The 22772-nt window shown below is 42.5% G+C and overlaps 1 protein-coding gene across 7 annotated transcripts in view; it reads left to right on the top strand.

Annotated features, from left to right (window-relative positions):
* The first annotated feature begins 17486 nt into the window (after positions 1-17486).
* The window catches only part of ZNF133 (zinc finger protein 133), a 29558-nt gene continuing 24272 nt past the window's right edge, over positions 17487-22772 (top strand). For 4 of the 7 annotated variants that reach the window (XM_065522727.2, XM_005568267.5, XM_005568266.5 and 1 more), the window contains exons 1-2: positions 17487-17565; positions 18849-19028. The gene's annotated coding sequence lies outside the window, so the exon portion shown is untranslated. Of the gene's footprint in view, positions 18489-18848; positions 19029-22772 lie in introns of all 7 variants that reach the window. The other 3 variants (XM_065522728.2, XM_065522726.2, XM_074004712.1) reach the window with 2 other exon arrangements.

Raw genomic sequence — 22772 nt, 5'->3', positions numbered from 1 at the left:
AACATTCCTTTTCAACAAAACAGTGCAGGTAAGGGTGAGAGCAGTTCCTTCTGGAGCCCTCTGCTACTACAGTTGTTATAATACACATGAGAGGAAATCAGAGAAAGGGAAGAAATATGTTGAAATGATTTGCCTCATCAAGACATCTAATTTTAATATTCAGTTAACTGCAATCTTCTTCATATTGGGTGTACTTTTCAGTGACAGTCAAGCAGTCTGAAGCAGCTGGAGTTCTTCTTGGTCAATGCATGGACCTCCAACACTTGAGGCACTCATGATCCCACATGATTGACAGAAGTCTCTACTCTTGAGCTGAAAACACGTCAGCCTGTTGTAATATGAAGCTTCTTTCCTAAGTCTGAAAGGTTCATTACAAATATAATCAAAACATAGTTTTAAAATAAAATTGAAAGCATCTCTCTAGTCAGTGATTTTAGAGTTTGGTTTCCACCTGTCCCAGTAATGCAAAGCTTTTCTAGTAGACACCTGAACACTTCGGGGCATCTTGGGAAAGTGGGATGGAGCCCTAGACCTGGCTTTGAGGGCTGGCACTGTGCAATCACCTGGGTTACCTCACACAAACCCCAGTCCCTATAGCTAGAACCTTCATCATAAAAGAATGGGCCAAACCAGAAGACTTCTTTTTTTTTTTTTTTTTGAGATGGAGTCACGCTCAGCCACCCAGGCTGGTGTGCAGTGGCACTATCTCGGCTCACTGCAAGCTCCGCCTCCTGGGTTCATGCCATTCTCCTACCTCGGCCTCCCGAGTAGCTGGGACTACAGGTGTCCACCACTACGCCCGGCTAATTTTTTTGTATTTTCAGTAGAGACAGGGTTTCACCATGTTAGCCAGGATGGTTTCGATCTCCTGACCTCGTGATCCACCCGTCTCGGCCTCCCAAAGTGCTGGCATTACAGGCGTGAGCCACCGCGCCCGGCCCAAACCAGAAGACTTCTGAGGTCCCTTTCTTAAACTTCCACCTGCTTAATTGTGAATTTGCTTGATTAGACTAGACATCATATTGAGAAGCTAGAACAGAGAAAAAGGGAAAAAATATATACTAGAGGACATTACTGCACACTTTTTTGGCCACACCTGGAGCCAGCTTGTGTCCCCCTTTGTGACATGTGCCTCTGCATCAGCAGAGAATATCTGACTGAACTTTGTGGGCCAACAGAATGTTAAAGGCCTTTTCACACGTACTACATTGCCTTGTGATTATTTTTTTCTACCTTGTCATTTCCCCAATGAGACTATGAGCAACTTGGGTCCAGGAGCAGGGTCCCCCTACTTTGAATCCCAGGGGCTCAGCTGAGCAGGACACTGTAAGCCCCTGATAAATGGCTGCTAGCTGTCTATGTACATTATGGCATGTTGTCACACTAATATAACAGAATGAACTTATAAATATATAAATATATTTCTTATATAAATGAACATATTTATAATGAATATATATTTTGTTTTTAAAATTAATCTAATTAGTCATAATCCAAGATAACCTTCCTGTTTCTTTAAAAAAAAAAAAAAAAAGACACAGTTCTGGAAAAATCTGTTCCCTGGCAAAAAACCCCACAAAATTGCGCATCAATTAATTGTTTTTCTTCTTATTTTTCTTCTCCTGCTTCTACCCCTGCATCAATAAATTTAAGCAGGCAAGATAATGAAACTCATTTATCTTATATTTTCAGTAGACTGTTGAGCTCCAAGGAACTCAAAATATATAAGCAAGATTGAATTCACTTTTTTTTTTTTTTTTTGAGACAGAGTCTTGCTCTGTCACCCAGGCTGGAGTGCAGTGGCACGATCTCGGCTCACCGCAACCTCCACCTCCCAGGTTCAAGCAATTCTCCTGCCTCAGCCTCCTGAGTAGCTAGGATTACAGGCATGTGCCACCATACCCAGCTAATTTTTTTAATTATTATTTTTAGTAGAGATAGGGTTTCACCATGTTGGCCAGGCTGGTCTCAAACTCCTGACCTCAAGTGATCCACCCTTCTAGGCCTCCCAAAGTGCTGGAATTACAGGTGTGAGCCACCATGCCCAGCCTGAATTCACCTTTGTAACAATTTTAAACAATAAGTTGGAAGACGATAAAAGACCTAATCATTTAGTATCTGATCCTTGCTGGAACCCATAAATCAATTCTAGAACTCTGAACTTTCAATTAACTGAATTAGTAATTTTTTTCTTAGTGTCTGTCTTTTTAAAGATGATCACTTTATAGTCAATAATAGCACAGATCCTTTTATTTCATTTTGTAAAGGCCCAGTTTCATTAGAAGTGCAAAAGGTCATGTGTACAAAGACGAAAACATTCTGATGAAAACTGTGATTTTTAACAATCTGAGTTTTCCAGCTGTCTAAACAACTAGTGGCCACCAGGGCACCCGCAGTCCCCTCACTTGTGTCCCCGAAGCTCATCAAGAGTTGCTCAACAGCCCACAGAACCACCTGCCTGCCTCATTGTCCTTATCTTTCCATTTCAAGGTTTCAACCAACCCTTGAGTACAGTCCTTACCGAGTCAGATCTGAGTGCCTTAGGGAAAGAATGAGACCAGGCACCTCCCCTGGGAGGGGAAACATGTTGCAGCACATCATGACAAAAGTATCAAGACAGAAGTTTATAGACTGTGCTAGGAAAATCAAAGGAAGAGGGTGGGGGGGCGGGGAAACTTCAAAGAAGAAGTGACACTTGTGCTGAACCTGAAGGATGAATAAGAGCTGCCAGAGGGGCCTGGCACGGTGGCTCACATCTGTAATCTCAGCGCTCTGGGAGGCTGAGGTGGGAGGAATGCTTGAGTCCAGGAGGCTGAGGCTGCAGTGAGCCAAGATTGAGCTACTGTACTCCATCCTGGCCAACAGAGAGAGCCCTGTGAAAAAACAAAACAAAAACAAACAAACAAAAAACTTTGCCGGAGGAAGAAGGTGGTGGTATTCAATCCATGAAGTACAGGAGGCTTGATGCACAGTATTTTGAGGGAATTCTCAAATTCTAAGTAGTGAAAAGTGGCAGGGAATACCATGGGATAGGGAGAAGAAGCAGACAAGAGAGCAGTGAATAGTGGTTAAAACTAGTGGCAGCTTGGGGTAGACTGGAACAGAGTGGAGATTTGATCCTGAAGGCAGTAGGCAGCCACTAGAGGTTTATAAGTAGTGCGGGTAAATGGTCCCAGTTCTGTTCAGGTAACAGGGGAGCAGAAAATTGAAAAGAGGTGAGGAGACTTGGGAATGGCTAAAACACTAGCTGAGAAGCCACTGCATTAGTCCCAGGGAGAAATGACAAGGGCCCAAGGCTTCATCCAATGCTGAAGCAATGGCAACAGAGAGATCCCGGCAGATGTCCACATGCAGAGCACGCAGCAGGTGGTGGAAACTGATGTGATGTCAGGTGAAGAGAAAGGAACTCTAAGAAGGTACTTAATCATTTGTGAAACTGAGAGAAGAGTCATGAAGTCCATGGAGATGTGGGGACTACAGGAGGAGAAAGAGGTTTGGGAAGGGTAAGGATGGGGTGAGTGTGAGGCATGCCGAGCTTAAGGTGCCTAATGGTCGTCTAGCAGAGACGTCTGCCTAGCATTGGAGAATGGATCTGGAGCTCCAGAAAACTGATATGGGGTGGATCTTGTATTCTCTCACACAAGAAGACAAAGTTCAATTTTGATTCAAGAGATCACAGGGCCATTGTAATTGCAAAACAATGGAGCGAGACTCATTCTATTGATGGATAAAAGCAGGAAAGCTAATCTGGCAGCTGACAAAGATGGCCCTGTGCCAGGTCAGACTGAGACATTTTTTGATTTTGTTTTCGGGGGTTCTTTGGGTTTTGGAGGGAGTTGCAATTGTACTTCCTTGCTGGTTTGTTGTGGTCATCTAGATATTAACTGACTGTCTCCTCCCCCTCCCAAGGATGTACTCCATTCCTAGGATCTGGTATAGACTTACTAATCCCTGGTATGCATCTTTTTGTCTGCCTGGAGGTGACAAGAATGTGTTTTGTCACGCTGGTCACAAGGCGAAAGGGTAAAGAGAAGGCAATTAAAAATAAAGTTGTAATATAAATTGTTCTTCTGCTTCTCGTTTGATACAGTTGAGCAGGGTGTGCACTGAATATTTGTAGAAATGAATAGGTGTCATAAAATATTTCAGGTAGATGGCAGAAAAATGCCTTAAGGAAGGGGGCATCTTTTTCTAATTTGCACAAAGATACTGTCTGGGCTACTTCCTTCCTGCAGAAGATGGTCGGCTGCTACGAAACATCACAGCAGTAACATACAGTCACGTGTTGCTTAATGACTGGGAAACATTCTGAGAAATGTATCGTTAAGCAACTTTATTGTGCGAACATCATAGAGTGACTTACACGAACCTAGATGGCAGAGCCTACTACACACCTAGGCTGTATGGTAGAGCCTATTGCTCTTGGGCTGCAAACCTGGACAGCCTGTTACTATACTGAAAACTGTAGGCAACTGTAACATAATGCTAAGTGGTTGTGTGTCTAAACGTATCCAAACACAGCATTCGTGTTTCTAAACATACCTAAACACAGAAAAGGTAGAGTGAACGTACGGTATTTGTAATCTTACGGGACCACCGTCATATATGCAGTCAGGAAATGTCATTATGTGGTACGTGACTGTATACTCATTTCATCCAGGAATTAGAAGGCTGAAAGGAAACACAATCCATTTTCCAGTTGCTGGAACCACACTATGAATATTAGCCTGGAATTCAGTCTTTAGCCAGTTTGAATTGTGAACAAAAACAATTCGAGATATAAAAATCAGGCTTAAAATCTTGTTGTAGTCAAGTGCAATGGTCTTCTACCAAAAGAGAATGTGTAGCATCTCCAGTTTCTGCTTACATCTTGTGGAACTGGAAAAGAAAGTCAGAAGATATCCTGACTTACTCAGTTTTTTGCTAGGATTCATACATCAATTCCTTAAGCGGAAGATGTTCTCTTACATGAACATGTAACATCAAGAACATCACAAGTAAGATTTTAATGTGGTTATAATTCATTCCAAAGAGAGAAATACTAGTCAAATCCACTACATCTCAACTTGTTTGTTTACTTTTTAATGTGTTTATTGTCTGTTGTAAGCTCCTGAGAAGACAAGCTCTATCTCGTTTATCGTCAAATCCTTGTTCCTAGAAGAGCAGAATAGCAGATGCTCAACAAACCTTTCTCTTGTTCTGACTAGGCAAATTTATTTAGCCTTTTAACCTAAGATTTAAAAGAATTTAGTCAGGATGAAAAGAAATCAGGAACTGAACCAATTTAAGGTTGTACTGATGATCACATTGATAAGTATGGTGAACATTTACTGAGCAGTTACTGTGTGCCAGGCCACCGTTCTGATGGCTTAAATATGTGGACCCATTGAATCCCCACATGACTCACAGAACCTCATGCAGGTTGAGAAATTTCCCCCAGTTCAGCCAGAAAGTGAGTGGCAGAGCTTGCATTGAAACTTGGGCAGCCTCACTCTGCAGCCTGTGCTGTTGCCCGTAACAGGCGCTTTAGCTGCTGCATTTGCCTGAATGCTAACAAGCCTTCCATTCCCTTTATTACCTTGAGACTGAGCAGTGTGGACAAACGCAGGTAGCTTTCTTGTCCGTCTTTCAAGAATGTTAGGCCAGGCACAGTGACTCACGCCTGTAATTCCAACACTTTGGGAGGTAGAGGTGGGTGGATCACCTGAGGTCAGGAGTTTGAGAACAGCCTGGCCAACACGGCGAACCCCGTCTCTACTAAAAATACAAAAACTAGCCGGGCGTGGTGGCATGCACCTGTAGTCCCAGCTACTTGGAAGGTGGAGGCAGAAGAACCGCTTGAACCTGGGAGGCAGAGGTTGCAGTGAGCGGAGATTGTGCCACTGTACTCCAGCCTGGGCGACAGAGCGAGACTCTCTGTCTCACGGAAAAAAAAACAAAGAAGGAAAGAATGTTGTATCTGTACATTTAACTTGTTCAACAGCCATTTTCCCAATTACTCCATTTTGCTAGTGGCAAAACTCCTTATAAGAAGATGTTCTGTCTCTGGGCAGTTTCCTTTGGAAACTACTTGGTGTTTGCAAGCTTCACACCCTTGGTTAGCTCAACTGTGGCTGCATGCATGCATTTCGAGGCCTGAGGATCCATTTCAGCCCACCATTTTGAAAATGCTCATACAATATTAGCTTCAATGGGGACAAGGGCTTTGTTTGGTTGATGCTATAAACAAACAGTAGTTGGCACCAAGTAGACCCTCGGAAAATATGGAATGAATAAATGAAGCCATACCTTGAGAGCCCTAAGACAAGATGTGACACGTCCATACCCCACCCCCTCCAGTCAAAAAGAATGAGAATGGCTATATTACTTATCTGCATTTTATTTTAGAGCAGTAACTGACTATGGAATTATAGTAGTGTCTTTTTTCCATCTTCTTCAATTATATCCATAGTTAAAATATAATTAAAAGTTTCAACCTCACAAGATTTGGAAAGATGCAAATCAGTGGCTTCCTCTGAGGCCTTAGCTACCCATTGTCCAGGGAAAATGCTGGCCTCTGGACAACCGAATCCTGACTGTTGAGAACACTTGCACCGGTCCTCTACCTAAATTGCCAAAAGGGCCCGCAGGGAAAGGAAGGAATCACCATGTTTAGGGCGCCCTCTTCTGTTCAAAGGGCTGAAGCCCAAGGAGCCAGGGCAAGGCTTTCAGCGGATGAGCATTTTGGAGCAAACGTCAGAGAACCACAGACTTTTCATTCCTGGAAAGGGCTTTAGAGACAACTAGTTCAAACCACACATTACACGTGGGCAACTGAGGCCCAAAGAGGTCAAATGCCTCATCCACAGTCACACAATTGGTTAAATCTCGAAAGAGGAAGAAACCGGACTCCCAGGCCCAGACCCCTCAGTAACGAGAGGAAAATGAACTCATAACTCCAGTCTCTTGTGCCTTTGTAAAAATCAAGAACAATTAATCACAAATCTATAGTGCCAATTTCTTATGATTTATACCTTCAACTTCCTGTAATGTCACTAGTCACATTTTCAATACATGTTAACAAAGGTTCCCCAAGCATAGATTTCCTTAAGAATCAAAGACAGACTTACCTCTATTTAGTCCAGCCATTCCTTTCATTATTTTTCTCCACAGGCCTCATATTTGAAGGTTTTTAGTCTGCCAAGCAAATCACACTTTTAGAATAAAAATGCATTTTCTCATTTTAAAAAGTACAGAAACAATGACCATGTATGAGATGTTACGTTACTGATATTATCAAATGAAATTTAAAATTTAAAATGTGAAATGTTTGAAACAGTGACTGATACATTATAAATACGCCAGAAATGTTCGCTACTATAATTCTACAATAACAATCAAAAGTAGAAAGAAAAAAAGGACTTTTGTTAGTCTGTGCAGCCCCATGGGAGATTAATGTCTCATTTCAATTTGATATTTTGAAATACTAAAAATAATAGTGGAGTTCAAAGGTAATTCTGGGGATACCTGGAAGCCAAAGATCCCTAGGCTGGGTCCATCTGCTGTAACCCACTAATCTCCCAGCCTGGGTTGGGGGGCTCACTCTGCCCTTGCATGGGATTGTGATGCTCTTTCATCTAGTGCGTTGATGTGGGTGCCTTGATATGAAGGGTATGCCCTTGGCAGTCCTTCAAGCCTTCTTGCTACTCCACTGAAACAAACATACCCTATCAACAAATTCTTACAGATAGATAGCTGGAGCCTAGTAAGGATGTGTCGAACGTTTGCAACTCTTTGCTAAGACCACAGGCTTCTAAAAGGAAAAAAAAAAAAAAGCGAATTCCATCTATGTGATGTTCTAGAACAGGAATCACTAATTTGGTGACTGCCTTTGAGGCAACATAATTGAGTTTGACTGGGAAGAGGCATGAGGAAACCTTCCAGAATGGCGAGGATATTCTCATCTTGAGAAGGGTTTGGATTTCACGGGTGTCTGCATTTGTCAAGATTCATTGAATAGTACACCTAAGATCTGTGCATTTTGTTGCATGTTTTGAATTTAAAACACCACAAACAAATATTGAACTCTACTGATATGTATGCTGAACGATTTAGCGGTGAACTGAAGTCTGCAGCTTTGAAATGCATCAAAAAAGTGGATGAACTGATGGATGGATAGAGGGATGACAAAAGTATAACAAAAGATATATAGTTAAATATAACTATGGTGGGCATCTGGATATTCACTGCATGATTCTCTCAACTTTTATATTAGAAAATTGTCATAATATGTTGGAATGAAAAGAAATAAGGCAGATGTAATCATTTATTACCTTTAAATATGTTACACCAACTTATTCAATGTTCAAGGTTCTGCTTTGCAAAAGGGCATTTTTAACAGTTCTAACCAAAGAGCCTGCAAAGTGGAAAGCTAATACCTTGGTGGTACTCTTCTCCACCAACATGGCTGGATGGTAATCACCTGCGACACATCCTTCCCTTTAGACTCAGTGCTACTGGAGGGCAGGGAGCACGGGGCATTCATTTCATGAGCCATGTGTTTGTGGTGGGCACCTAATTAAGAGGTGGTAAGAACAGAGTTTCTGAGTCAGAAGGGTTCAGATTTGAGTTCTACAACTTACCGGCTGCAGGATGTCAGGCAAAGTACTCACTAAAACAGAGCTTCCATGTCCTGTCCGTGAAGAGGAATTCATCTCCATTTGGCTGTCTGGAGGGCTCAGTGAGATGATGTGAGTAAAGCACAGTATCAGGCTCCTGAAAAGAACTTCAAAAATAGTAGCCTGTGCCTGAGACTGAGGCAGACCGGGATCCTTGGGCCCTCACAGAACTATTAGGGGACAAATTCCCAAAGGAATCACTAGATGATGGCTATTTCATTTCATCAAGACTGCAGTATCTTGATGTGCATTTCTAGCACAAACCTCCTTCAGCTGCTGCCTTGGTTTGCTTTATCCACACCTGACCCGTCACTTGCAATGTACATCCTGGGGACCAACATCTCCAAACATGGTCCTGGGGCAGGAGCATCCTCCTTACTGGAAAGCTCAGGGCCCCTGAATCAGAATCTGCATCATAACAAGATCCCCAGAATATTGAACTTCGAGAAGCTCTGGTCTACATTAGATGGTTTTCTAATGGTTCCCTATTGCCACTGATAATAAATTTCTTTCGTCTTGACCAGAGCTACAGTCGTCCCTGACTCTCTTCATCTTCCTTATTGCCCTTAATCTCTTCATTCTTTAGGATCTGCCCTCACTGCTGCTGGTTTTATTGTCATTAAAAAATATTAACGAGATGCTCAGACTTGCTCAATTATGAATATGGTAAAAAAATTAACTTATTAAGGGACAATCCATTCTAAAAATACTAAATATATGGACAGGTGGATGCAGTACTGTAGTCCTCCTTATTCACAGTTCCACTTCCTGAGGTTTCAGTTACCCAGGGACAACCACAGTCTGAAAACATGTGAGCATAGTACAATAAGATATTTTGAGAGACCACATCCACATAAGTTTTGTTACAGTATATTGTTATAGTTGTTCTATTTTATTATTAGTTATGAATCTCTTACTGTGCCTAATTTATAAATTAATTGTATCTTCAGTTTTTTTTTGTATAGCAAAAAACGTATGTACAGTATATGGGATTTGGTACTATCCGAGGTTTCAGGCAATCAGTCTTGGATATATCCCCCATGGATGGCGGAAGGGAGGGGGACGGAAATTATCATATTTAAAATTTTAAAAACTGATAAGGTTTCTTTTCTCAGCTGGCAGGTTTTATGTTGTTATGATTTTATAAGCTCAGCCACATGAAGGATCGAGTCAAGACACCTTGGCCAGGCAGGCGAGGAAGCTTATGTAGCCCTGACCTTGCCTCCTGCCACTCTGTACCCCATATTCCCTTCTCCAAGCTCTCACAGCTCTCTGCACCTCTGAATAGCTCTGGTGACAATGGGATCAGTGATTTGCCTGTCCTTCTCTCACTGCTACCTGAATAGTGTATTTCCTTTCATAAAATAGCATCCTACCTGAATGCCTAGTGCTGACTGGAAAATGTGGAGGGAGTGTTGGCATTGGAAATTACAGCTTTGTAACTATTAGGGTAAAAACCAGTCTAGACAAGAATCATTAACGGATGCACGGTCTTAAATTGTCAGAGACAATGAAAAACTGGTAACAGTACAAGGCAGAAATCAGGCACTACCAAATGTGATACCCCTCACACAACCCCCGAATAAAACATTCAGCTACCAAAAAGGAGGATCCTGTTCTTAAAAGACAGAAAAGGAAAAAAAAACCCTAAGAAAAATATTCCAGGTTAAAGGATACTAGAATCATGACAACTAAACCTAATCCTAGACTGGATCCCATACTAGAAGGCAAAAAAAAAAAAAAAAAAAAAAAAAAAGTTATAAAACACATTATCAAGTCAATTGTCAAATTAGAATACCGATGGTAAGTTATTAAAAGTACTGCATCAGTGTTACATTTACTGCACCTACAACTTTCTGTTTGAAATTATTTTCAAATAAAAGATCAGGCATTTACAAAAAAAGTATTTCCTTCTAAATTAAAAAATAACCATTTCAATATATAAAAATAAAAATATACCTTAATATAAAAATAACCTACACAAAGGCATGTTTCTTTAAACAGGTAAATCACGCTATCAGTTTAAAAAAGTACAATAGAGCAGCTGGGTGTAGTGGCTCACACCTGTGATCCCAGCACTTTGGGAAGCTGAGGTGGGTCGATCACCTGAGGTCAGGAGTTTGAGACCAGCCTGGCCAACATGGTGAAACCCTGTCTCTACTAAAAATACAAAAAAATTAGCCAGGCTGTGGTGGTAGGTGCCTGTAATCCCAGTTACTCGGGAGGCGGAGGCAGGAGAATCGCTTGAACCTGGGTGGCAGAGGTTGCAGTGAGCCAAGATCGCACCATTGCACTCCAGCCTGGGCAATAACAGCAAAACTCTGTCTTTAAAAAAAAAAAAATGCAATAGAGCTCGTGAGAAGCTGCCAGGGACAAGGTGAGATGGAATGTGCATTGGAGGAGAATAAGGAAGCAGCAATCATGAATCCTGGCTCACAGGTACTGAGCCCCAACTCGCTTCACAAGTATTATCAGTTTCACTGTTTTCCAGTGTATTTATTTAGGCCTTTGTGTTTCTTTTTGCTATATTTTTTCAAGCTTGGGTTGAAGACGTTGTGTCTTTATCTTTCAAATGTTTTCTTTCAATGATAAAGTCATTAAATACAATGGATTTGCTATGATCAGAATTTTGGTTTTCATATATAGTATTCTTGTTTTGTTTCTAATGTAAAACAAAAACTACCAAGAAGACTACTTAAGAAAAGAAGTGAAAAGGTTGAGTTACTACAGGCATCACTGAAAAAGTTTCACAAGTTGTTCACTGAGGGAGAAATTTCAGTGTTTTTAAATGTTGGGAGGTGGAGTTTCATCGTGGCTGTGTTCATTATGGATTAAAAGCTAGCACTCCGGATAGGTCAGAGTGAATCCACAGTACTGTTACATAATTGGTTTAAAAGGTTCTATTTTTCAGAGGTCAGGAAAAAATATTGAGTTAGAGCCAAGTCGTTTTGCCCTACTAGGGTCATTCAAAGTTTAGAGTTCTTAACAGATATAGGTGAAGGGAGATGGCATTGTTTTATTATTTTCTAAGCAGGTGCTGCTGTAAATGGCATCTTTTCCTTTACTGTCTCTTCTTTTGCTCTTTTCTTTCCCTAAAATGATTGGATGAAGACACAAATATTAGCCACTTGGATGATCACACAAATATTAGCCACGTTATCAGGTTTCCAGTTCTATACCTCCATGTTGTTTTTTTGTATCATTCTCACAAGATTTGTTTCTATCAGAGTCACTTCAATTTCTTTTTGATATAGAATCATCTGTGGTTAGAACTGATGAGCTGGTAGCTTCGCTGAAGTATTAATACCCTGTTAACAACATACTTGACAGCAGCAACGATTAGGAACAAAGACAAAAATAGTATAACTAACATTTGCAGAGATTCCTTAAACCATAAAATATCCCAAGGCAATGCCTTTGTATAACATCTTTGCAGCAAATAATGTAAAGCTGTTCTGCTGAGTTTGTATAGCAGACGCAGATTACGTATGCAGTAATTGCCATTGTAATGGACAGGCTTCAAGTGTCAAGTTAGAATACCAATGGTAGGTTATTAAAAGTACTGCATCAGTGTTACATTGTACATTGTACATCAGTGTTACAAGTGCATCCTACTAAATTCAGGCACTCAGAACCAAGGGAGAAACTCGCACACAAAACAATAAAAATCAATATCTCCAGCTACTCCTGAGAAGTCTGCATTTCAACAGGCACATTGATGAGAAAGAATTAAGTCATTTGAGATCTCACTAGGGATAAAACCATTTCTCAGGGGCAGACTCCTTCTTTCCAAGACTGACATTGTGTGGTAATCATACCTTGACATGAATACCTCCAGCAAGGAAGGGTACAACCAGAGTAAATTTGGTACATTCTTTAAGTGTATTTCTCAGATGGCAGGGAGCTGACATCACAAAATATGCCTGCGGTTACAATTTAAAAGTGTAATTATTCAACGAGCACAAGGACACCAATTAACTAACTGAATATAAAGAGTATAATTAATTATGTCCCACAATCATCAGAACAACATGTCTTTACAGAAAAGGTAAAAGACCTTGTAGTTGAAATATTCATGTTGTATTTCCAAGAATAGTAATACCAATCACATACCTTAAAATTTTTTAACCCTTTAAACTAATTTTATTTTACTTCAAAACTGGTTACTGAATATCATTAACCTTTGTGGTATATTTCTGTGAGTTAAGCAGAAACATAAATTGATGAACCTTATTAAACTTGCAGCTGATATTTTTGTCAGATATTCTAATAAAAGGTACCTCACTAGTATTTCAGAGAAAGGGCTACAAACCCAACAATCAGTTAAATTTCCTTATGTAACTGTGGTCTTATTGATTATAACAAATTAGCTGCCTTCATTAGGATTTGTCCTAGATCTAGGATAGTCAGAAAAATAAATATAAATGTTGTGACTTACAGTAGCTATCAAATTAACTTGTTCTGCTGGCCATGATGGAATAACTCATATCAGATGATCATTCCCATTATAAATAACCATAACACTGGAGAAAGTACAAAGCAACTATTTTCAGGCCCTGGACTATAGGTTGCACAAAATTGTGATCCCTGAGAGATGGGAAATTCAGAAAATGAGTTCTACATTTGCCCTGGCTAACTGCTTGGGGACAATTTCCTGACCATGATACAGGATGGTGGGGGCAAGGCATACTAGTCTTACCGAGATGAGGAGGCAAAAAAGACTTTGGGGATGGTGAAGTAGATGACATTGGTAGGGTAGGTCTCAGAAAGGAGGCAGCTGTGCAAAGTGGGGAAAGCCCACCTCAGCTGAAGTTGAGCTTTGCTTATGCAGCGCAAATATGCAATGATTACCAGAAAACAGCTGCTTGAGAGAAGAATGGAAATACTAGAAGTTTAGCAGGGCTAGTGAGTGTAGGCATTCCGGCCCAATCAGAATAAACAAACCTCATTAACACCTCAATCATTCAGCTGTGAAACTAGAGAGGCCATGCCATAAAATAAGGACCACATCTTATAGTAAGATCTTCTCTAGATACATTGTAATTGGAACTAAAATAAGGACATTAAAAATATCTGCATGGGTCAAAGAACTTGGAGTTTGAGTCCTGTGAGTTAGAGGGGCCTGGTAAACACTTTGACCTTTCAAAGATCTAGCCTAACAAAGAATAAAATGAAGCCTGTACAAGTTCAAAACATTCATCCAGTAATTAAACTGCCTACAGGTATAAAAAGCACTTTCAGACGAACATAAAAGAATTTAGAATCATGCCACAAAAAACGTCCAGCATAAAAAACTTTAAAATTACTAGACATGCAGAAAAACAGGAAGTGTGACCACTGTTAAGAAAAAAATGCAGTCACAGAAATAGATCCTGAGATGGTCCAGAGGTTTCATTCAGCACATAGACTTTACAGAAGCTAGTATAAACATACTAAAGAAAAATACATGCATCACAAAGAAACAAATGGGGGTGGAAATCTCAGTGGAAATTATTTTAAAAAGAAACAAGTGGGAATTCTAGAACTAAAAACGTAATAAATAAAAATTTAAAATTTGCTAGATGGGCTTAAAAGATTGAAGATGGCAAAAGGAAGGTTCAGTGAACCTGAAGACAGGTCAATAGAAACTAATCTGTCAAACAGAAAAACATACTGAAGATTGGATAGAGTTTCAGGAACAATATCAAATGGTCTAACATATGTATAAGTGGAGACTCAAAAGAAGAAATTGAGAAAGAATTAAATTTTAAAATTGAGAATTATCCAAAATGAGAAGAAACTGAGAATTATTTAAAGATATGACAGCTAAAGTTCCTAAATTTAATGAAAAACATTGGTTAACAGATTAGAGAATCTCAGTAAACCTCAAACTGGATTAATACCTAACAACAATAAATGATTTAGACACATCAATGTCAAACTGCTGAGAACCAAAGACAAAGCAAATTCTCAAGAGCGACACACACACACCCCTATCTACCCATTCTCAACTATATCAAAACAAACAAACGTGACCTTCCCTGGGGAAACATGAATAACCTGTCTTTGTTTTCAAGTTCAAAAGGCTAAAGTCAGCTATATCTGGCAGCTGCTCCATGCACTGCCTTTTCTGCATGAGGGATTTAAGCTGCTCAGTGGGTCAGATTTTAAACTGTAAGAGAAGCCATTATCACCTAGTGAGACCAGATTGCTATAGTTTTCCAGCACCATCTCCCAGTACAGGTCCTTGAGTAGGACTCCACAACCTTCATACCTCTTAGATGAAATCCACAGCCAAAACCTTGAATACCATGAAAACTCATTATGCCAAACACAGCTCTGCTCACTCTGTTGACACATGTGCCCATGTTGAAAACAAGGGAGCAAGAGGGCTACTTGGGGAAGATAAGTAAAATATCTAGATCCTGCTTTTGACTGTAACTCTGGAGCTTGGATTCCAGGACCATTAACCCTGTTCACTATTCAATCAGCATCATTTGTTGAGATGTTAGTCTGGCTATTATGGGGTTTACAAATGAAAACACAATTCCTAACCTTGAGGTGCTTTAAATTTAACAGACAACATATTAAACCAAAACATAACTATAGAATCATTATCTTTCTGAGATTTAGGAATTTGGAGATTCTTTAATCTAGCTGCTTATATTCAATTTAAGGATCTGAGCCTCTGATTGGGTTAAAGCCCTGTTACCCAGTCTGGTCTGAGGACAAGCAGTACCAGCATCATCTGGAAGCTTATTAGAAATGTTGATGCTTGGGGTCCATCAGGCATGCTGATTCAGAATTTGCTGCTTACAAGATCCCAAGTGACAAGTATGCATGTTTTTGAGAGCACTGGGTTAAATGATCTACTGAGGTATATGGTTCAGAAATAGTGACAACTAAACAATAACTAAACTTCTGATTTTCCAAAACAAGATCTCTCTTCTACATTATTACACAATATCTTCCCTTCTTAAGAAGAAAGCAGCTCTGTTATGAATAATGGATGCCCAGGCTCCACTGCAAACTCATTTATTGGGGTGGTGTTCAGGCATTGTATTTTAAAAAGCTCCCAAGTACAGCCAGAGTTAGCAGAGTCTCAAGTCTCAAGAAGTCACTATAGGAAGGTTTCATGAAACAGAGTTGGGTATTTGGTCTTGAAGGACAGGATGGATTCAGAGGAGCTAAGGGTATTCCAGATGAGGTATGGCATGGAGTGGGTGGGAAGTGCCAGGAGAAAAAGAGGACATGGCAGCAAGGAGTGTTTTAGAAAGCAGGCAATCCAGATTTCTAGACAGAAACTCCTAATTATTAAATGCTGAGGTCTTTCAAGGATGAAACAGGAGGCAGGCTGTATGACAGAGGTGGACATCCAGACGGCATCCTTGTCTATACGCAAATGAGCTGGACGCAAGACCATGCGCTACTGAAAATCTCACTGTGGTCATGACAGTCTGCCCAGTGGCTCAGACCCTGAGATTCTGTCCACACTTCCTACACTCTTCCTTACTCGTCTGTGTTCTTCCAACTTGTCATCTTGCCTAATTCCTCAGGCAGCATATCCTGTAAGTCTTCATTTCCAAGCTTAAGAGATGTCAGCCATTTGTGTCTTTATTGTACAGCCAGCACAAGTGAACACTTGACCATGGGCGTCCCTGCATTGTTGTTCTGAACCTTTATGTGTATTAACAACTAATTTCTTGGTGATGACTGACTCATGAGTGAGGCAGAGAATGATGTTGAGGGATGAATCCAATTAACACTGGACATGTCTCCGGAGCCAGGACTGAACTGCATTCACAATAAATCATGTAGCCTCGGGGTACGAGAAGCCAATGGATTCACCCTCTGAGAGCTAAAAAAGAATTTTAGGAAATTCTCATCTCCTTGGCCCTTCAGACCTTGGTCATTTCCTTGGTCTTCCCAGAGAATGACTAAGTTTCAGAAAGCCTATCTGAGGAAGGTGAAGAGCAGTGAGAGGGTGCACGCGTGGAAAGCCCTCTCAAGAGTGAAGTGGGCCTTCCCCTCGAGCTCTCCAGATGGGACGTCCCAGATGGCACCAGCGCAGTCCTGTTCTCAACCAGGATCCCGGACAAAGGCCTAGAGATTTAAGCGGACGGCAGGCCAAGCTCTGGCCTAAGAATGAGGCTTCTGTTTCCCAGGAGATGAGAGTTTGCCCATAACTTCGTAGATTTCAAAAAGAAGAAAAAGTTCTCAGGGCACCCGAAAAGGTGTATTTGGGTTGAGGGCGTGGGCTCAGAATCGGGTCTACCTCGATCGGGATGTGAGACTTCGGGAAGACTGCTCCGCCTTTCCAAGGCTTTAAATGGAGCTGAAGTGTACACGAGATGACGTTCGCCCGGTACTTAAGAATATGGGGCGTGACTTTCCAAGCGGGCGGCTGGAGCCAGGGAGACCAGAGAACGCTGCAACACGAACCAGCACCTGAAGAAGTTCGGTCACCCAGCTGTACACGACGACCAACCCCAGAAGCCGAACAGATGCGCCCCGAAACCTCATTTCCGCGCGCCAAGGGGCGGGGCCGGCACCGGGTGCGGAAGTCGCTCCAGGGGTCACTGGGAAGTGTAGTTTTCCAGCAGAGGCGCTCAGAGGGAGGGTCACAGTAGGGCCAGGCACTTTTCTCGGGAGTTTCTACGTGTTTTATGCACGTGGTTAAGAAAAAAGAGGGAGAATTCAGGTGCCACAGCGGCCATTCTCCAGTGACCGGAGCGTATTACTCAGAAACGGATCCGTCAGAGGCCAATGGGAGCTGCCGGCCGTCAGGGCGCGCCTGGTGGCGCCGAGCATCCTGGGAGGTGTGGTCCGGGCGCGGTGCCGAGGATTCGGGGTAGTGTAGTCCTGGCGCCCCGCTGGAGGAGCTCCCCAGCTGGTGGCTGGAGCGACCCCTTGTTCTTTGGTGGCGCTGGTGAGTGAGGCTCCCGCGGGACCCTTGCCGCAGCCGTACCCTTTTCTGTGCGGAAAGGAATGTCCCGAAAGGCTGGACTATGGGCTGAATTTGGGGACCGTGCGGGTGGCGCGGGGGTGGTGATTGTGGTGGGAACGCGCTGGCGTGGCGCAGGCCGTCCTCTCCCAGATGTCTTATTTTGGGGGTGTGGGCGTGCATCTCCGGGGGAGTTGGGTGAAGCCCATCCGAGAAACTGGATGGTGATGGGTGGGGATCGGGCTATCTCTCCTAGGTTCTCGTGGGTGGGGACTGTTTCGGCTTTGGCTGAAATCGGGAAAGGGGGGTCTCTCGCTCATGCCATAAGTCCCCGGTTTTGGGGGAGTTGAATAAATAAGCTTTTAAGGGAGCTGGTATTTCCCAGGTGGCGGAGCGGGGACCATCCCTGGGGCCATGTGTCCCCCAGGCTTTGGTCGGTTGAGGGCTAGTCTCTTGGGGCCCCACTGTTCTTCGGCTTTGCTGGAGTGGAATGAGGAGCGGTCTGGTTTGACCAAACAAGCCAGGGTTAGACTGGATCTGGGGTGACCATTTTGCCGCGATCTTAGGGTTTCACTTGGGTTGGTCGCCCCCGGATTCAGGCCTTGGAGGAGGAAGTCTGGCCGGGACCCACAGGACAGGGTTTTTCCAAAGGTCCCAGGGACCGTCACTGATCGCAAGAATTACGGATTCCCAGGCCCCTGGTGTGGTCAGGCTTTGGGATTTTACATTCCATTTAAGTTTTTATTGCGGAGAAATTTCGAACAGCCAGAAGTAGATAGAACTCTATAGACCAGATCTCCATCACGCAGATTCAACACTTAACACCTTATGACCAATCTTGATTCATCTCAGAACGGACACAGAGAATCCTTGCAACCCACAGAGTTCACCGTCACCGCCCTTACTGTGTAAGAGCAGGGTCTCCACAGCCACATTTCCTCTGGGCTCTGTCACTTTATAGCTGTGTCACCTTGGGCAAGAGGCTGACTTCACTGTATCTTAATTTTCTCGATTTAACCTAAAGAGGATAATAGCATCTATCTCATTGGGTTGTTGATAGAATGAGGTGAAACTCCTACAGTGGCTGTAACAGTCTCTGGCTTATACTAAGTACTCAGTGAATATTACCTTTCTTTAATAACAGGCACAGAGGTCACCTCATGCTCAGCATCAACAGCATGTTAGGGCAGGTTGTGCTTTCAGCCTGTATCCCAGCTGTGTTCCCAGGAAGCTGCCCACAATTCTTTTCTCCTTTTCTTCTGTGGCAGGTTCATTCCTGATGCCGCTAAGGAAGAGGAGGCGCTGCCCTACTGGAGTTTGAGGATTTCCCTTGATTTTCTTGATCGCTTTTTGTTCTTGTTCTGCCTCCCTGCGGCTCCTGTCTGCCCAGAGAGGACTGCCTGCTGGGGAAAGGGGGTACTCCTGAGCTCTTGAGAGCCCAGCTTCAGGTGGGTGCCACTTACCTTTTGCATTTTGAACTATGAGTGGGTTTCCTTTGCCTAGCTTTGACATCTGTGTTCTAGAGTGTCCCATCCAGGGATCAGGGCCCCAGCTGGTTCCTTCAGGAAACTAGGCTTGTTTTAACAGTGATCATTTTCACAGGGAATATTTTTCAGAGCTGATGCTCTCATTCATTACACCTATATTCTTCCCCTACATTCCTTCTTTCAGTATTTGTTCAGACTGCTCATTCCCAGGGCTTGTCAGATGCTGTGAAGTTGTCAACATTCCGTTCTTCTGTCTTCCAATACTCTCACTTACTCTTTTCCCTGCTAGAGTGTTGGCAGCAAATCCCAGTTATATCATTTCACCTGAGAATACTTCAGGAGGCATCTCTAACACATAAGGACTTCTTTTTTTTTTTTTTTTAACATAACCACAATTTCATTGTTATACAGTTACATTGTTACAGTTTATTTTGTTATACCCAACAAAATTAATAACTTATTAATATCATTTAATATCTAGCTCATATTAAGTTTTCCCCCATTGTTAAAAAAAAAAATCTTTTTTTCCACCAGTCAGAACAGCCCTGGTCAGAGGCAGGACAGGGAAAAGTATCTGGAAACAGCATCCCAGTTTTCCCTATCTCTGCCTCATTTCTCCTACTTCTTCTGATCTTGCTGATCTGTACTGACAGCTTTATAACTTGATACAAGCTAAGCTATACCTCTGAGTTTTCCTTGCATCCTCGTCTCCAAACTTACTTCCCATTAGAAGTTGTGTCCTCCTGGCCGGGCACAGTGGCTCACACCTGTAATCCCAGCACTTTGGGAGGCCAGGGCAGGCAGTTCATCTGAGGTCAGGAGTTCGAGACCAGCCTGGCCAACATGGTGAAACTCCGTCTCTACGCAAAATACAAAAATTAGCCAGGCGCGGTGGCGCACACCAGTAATCCCAGCTATTCAGGAGGCTGAGGCAGGAGAATCTGTCGCCTGGGCAACAGAGCGAGACTCCATCTCAAAACAAAATTTAAAAAGTTGTATCCTCCCATTCCACCTGTGCATTCTTCTCGATTCCTTTTCTTTCCCTTTGTCTCCATTTCTGCACTGCCCTAGCTTCCTGTCTCTTCTTCACCTTCTTGCCTTGTCTTTCCTCCCATTTAGAGCTGAACTCCTTGAAAGAATTATCTATGTTTATTGTCTCCATTGCTATCCTTCTGTTATCTTTTGAATATTCTAGTAAGGCTTTTTCAAGTGACATCAACAAATATTGTTGTCAGGGTTACCAGTGTTCTCCCTGTCACAATCAGGCCACCATCAGTTCTCAGCAACATTTGATGTAGTTGTTTACATCCTCCTTCTTAATATAACCTTTCACACAGTTGCTCTTGGCACTAGGTCTTCCTGGTTTTCCTCCTAACTCATAGGCTGCTCCTCCTCTGTCTCCTTTGCTGGCTCTTCCTTCTCTCCCAAATTTCCACCATGGAAAAGGCCCTGCTTCAGTTCTTAGACCTCCTGTCTTCTTCAGCTATACTCTCTCCTTGGTTCTCCCATTCATTCTCAAAGCTTTAAATGCTATCTGTTTGAGGCTCAGCCTAGAGCTCTGCCTGCAACTCCATATCCTGGTCCCCTACCGTCTCCTTCACATTTCCACTTGGATTTTTTTTTTTTTTTTTGGTGAGACAGGAGTCTCACTCTATCGCCCAGGCTGGAGTGCAGTGGTGCAGTCTCGGCTCACTGCAACCTCCGCTGCCCGGCTTCAAGTAGTTCTCATGCCTCAGCCTCCTGAGTATCTGGGACTACAGGTGTGCGCCACCCCACCTGGATATCTTACGGGCATCCCAAACCTAATGTGTGCAACAAGAAACTCTGATCACCTTCCCTGAACATGTTCCACCCCAGTGGTATATAGACCATTCTTTCAAGAGTTTATCTTGGAGCAGGGGCATTTCAGCTCCTTCCTTCAGATTGCTTGGAGTCATCAAGGAGTCATCCTTGATCCTTTCTTGCTCTTACACCCTCATCCACACTACGGAAATCTGGACTCTGACCATTTCCATGCCCTGCTGCTTCCATCATGGTCCAGGCCACCGTCTCATCTGGATGATCATAGCCTTTGAGTGGTCTCTTTGTTTCTGCCTGTGTCCTGCTAAGGTACATTAATCAGTAGAGCAACTAGAAGGATATTTTAAATGTAAATCGAATCGTGTCATGTGTTTGCTCAAAACCTTCCAATGGCTTCTCATCCTAACCAAAGTCAAAACCAGTATCTTACAAAGCTAGGTCTGATCTCCGCACATTTACTCTTAGACTTCATCTGCACCACACTATTTCAGTCATGCCACACCAGCCACGGTGAACTGTCCATCCCTTCACCATGCCAGCCTGACTCTTCCTTGCATCAGGGTCTTTGCACTGGCTGTTCTCTTGCCCTAGATGTTCTTTTCAAAGTTATTCCCTTGGCTCTTCACATCCTTGAGATTTTTACCCAGTCACCTCAGAGATGCCTTCCCAAATCACCCTATATAAAATTCTAAAATTTCACCCCACTTCTGTGACTATCCTTTCCCCTTCCCTGCTTTATTTCTCTTCATGCCATTCATCACTTTCTGATACATCGTGTATTTTATTTATTCGTGTAATTGGTCCATCTTCCTCCTCTAGACTTGCATGTCAGTGAGGGTGTTTTTGCCTTGTTCACTTCTATATCCCCAGGATTTAAAAAGTGCCTATCACACAGTAGGAGCTTAATAAATACTTGCCAAATGAAAGAATAATCCAACCTGTATATATAAAGCTAATTCTGGGAGTATTGGATGAGGCAGACTAGGATGTTGGGAAATGGTCTACAGAGACTGTTAGGAGGCTTTTGCCATTGTCCTAGTGCTCCAGCTGGTGAAGGGGTGGGGAGGAATTGAGAGAGTTGGCAAAGGTGGAATCAATTAGCCTTGATAATTGGTTTGATATGGAAGGTAGGAAGTAGTCATGGGACTGAGTAAGCGCCATGGATGACAGGAAGGTGCTTCTGTTATTAGGTAAGCTGAAAGAGAGAAGGGTTCTGGTTATTGACTGCTATACAACAAACCACTCTAAAACTGAGTGGCTTAGGAGAGCAACTATGTTTTAATCTCTCACAGTTCTTTGGGTTTACCCAAAGCGGATGTGATCAGCTGAGATGTAAGTGATGCATCTTGCTATGGCTGCCGTCATTTGGGGACTCATTTGGGTTGGAACATGCAAGATGGTTCCATCACATATTTGACATATTTTCATAGGTTTCATCACATATTTTCATGGGTTGGCTGGAAGGCTGGGGTCAGCTGGAAGGCTGGGGTCAGCTGGGACAGCAGGCCTCCCTCTCTCCAGGTAGTGTAAGAGCTTCCAGCAGGGCTGAACTTGTTACATGGTATGTTAGAGCTCCCAAGAGTGAAAGCTGTCTGGCCTTCTTAGGACTTAAGCCTGTAACTGGCACAGTGTCACTTGTGTCAAATGTATTGGTTAAAGCAGGAACAAGACCAACGTGAAAGAGCTCCCAGTGTTTAAAGCTGGAATAATTATAACAGCAATATTAGCAGTGATAATATTGTATTATAACCCATAGGATAAGATATAAATCCATATTGATATAAATAAATAAATGAATACAAACAAATGGGGAGACAGAATAGCTCTGACAGAAGAATTCTAATTAATGGATTTAGAATGAAAGGGGGAAAAAGAACATTGTCATTTGGTAAACAGCACAGTAAT

Source organism: Macaca fascicularis, chromosome 10 (genome assembly GCF_037993035.2).
Source record: "Macaca fascicularis isolate 582-1 chromosome 10, T2T-MFA8v1.1".
NCBI lineage: Eukaryota > Metazoa > Chordata > Mammalia > Primates > Cercopithecidae > Macaca > Macaca fascicularis.
The sequence above is the reverse complement of the archived record's forward strand: the minus strand, read 5'-3'. Positions and strand labels throughout refer to the sequence as shown.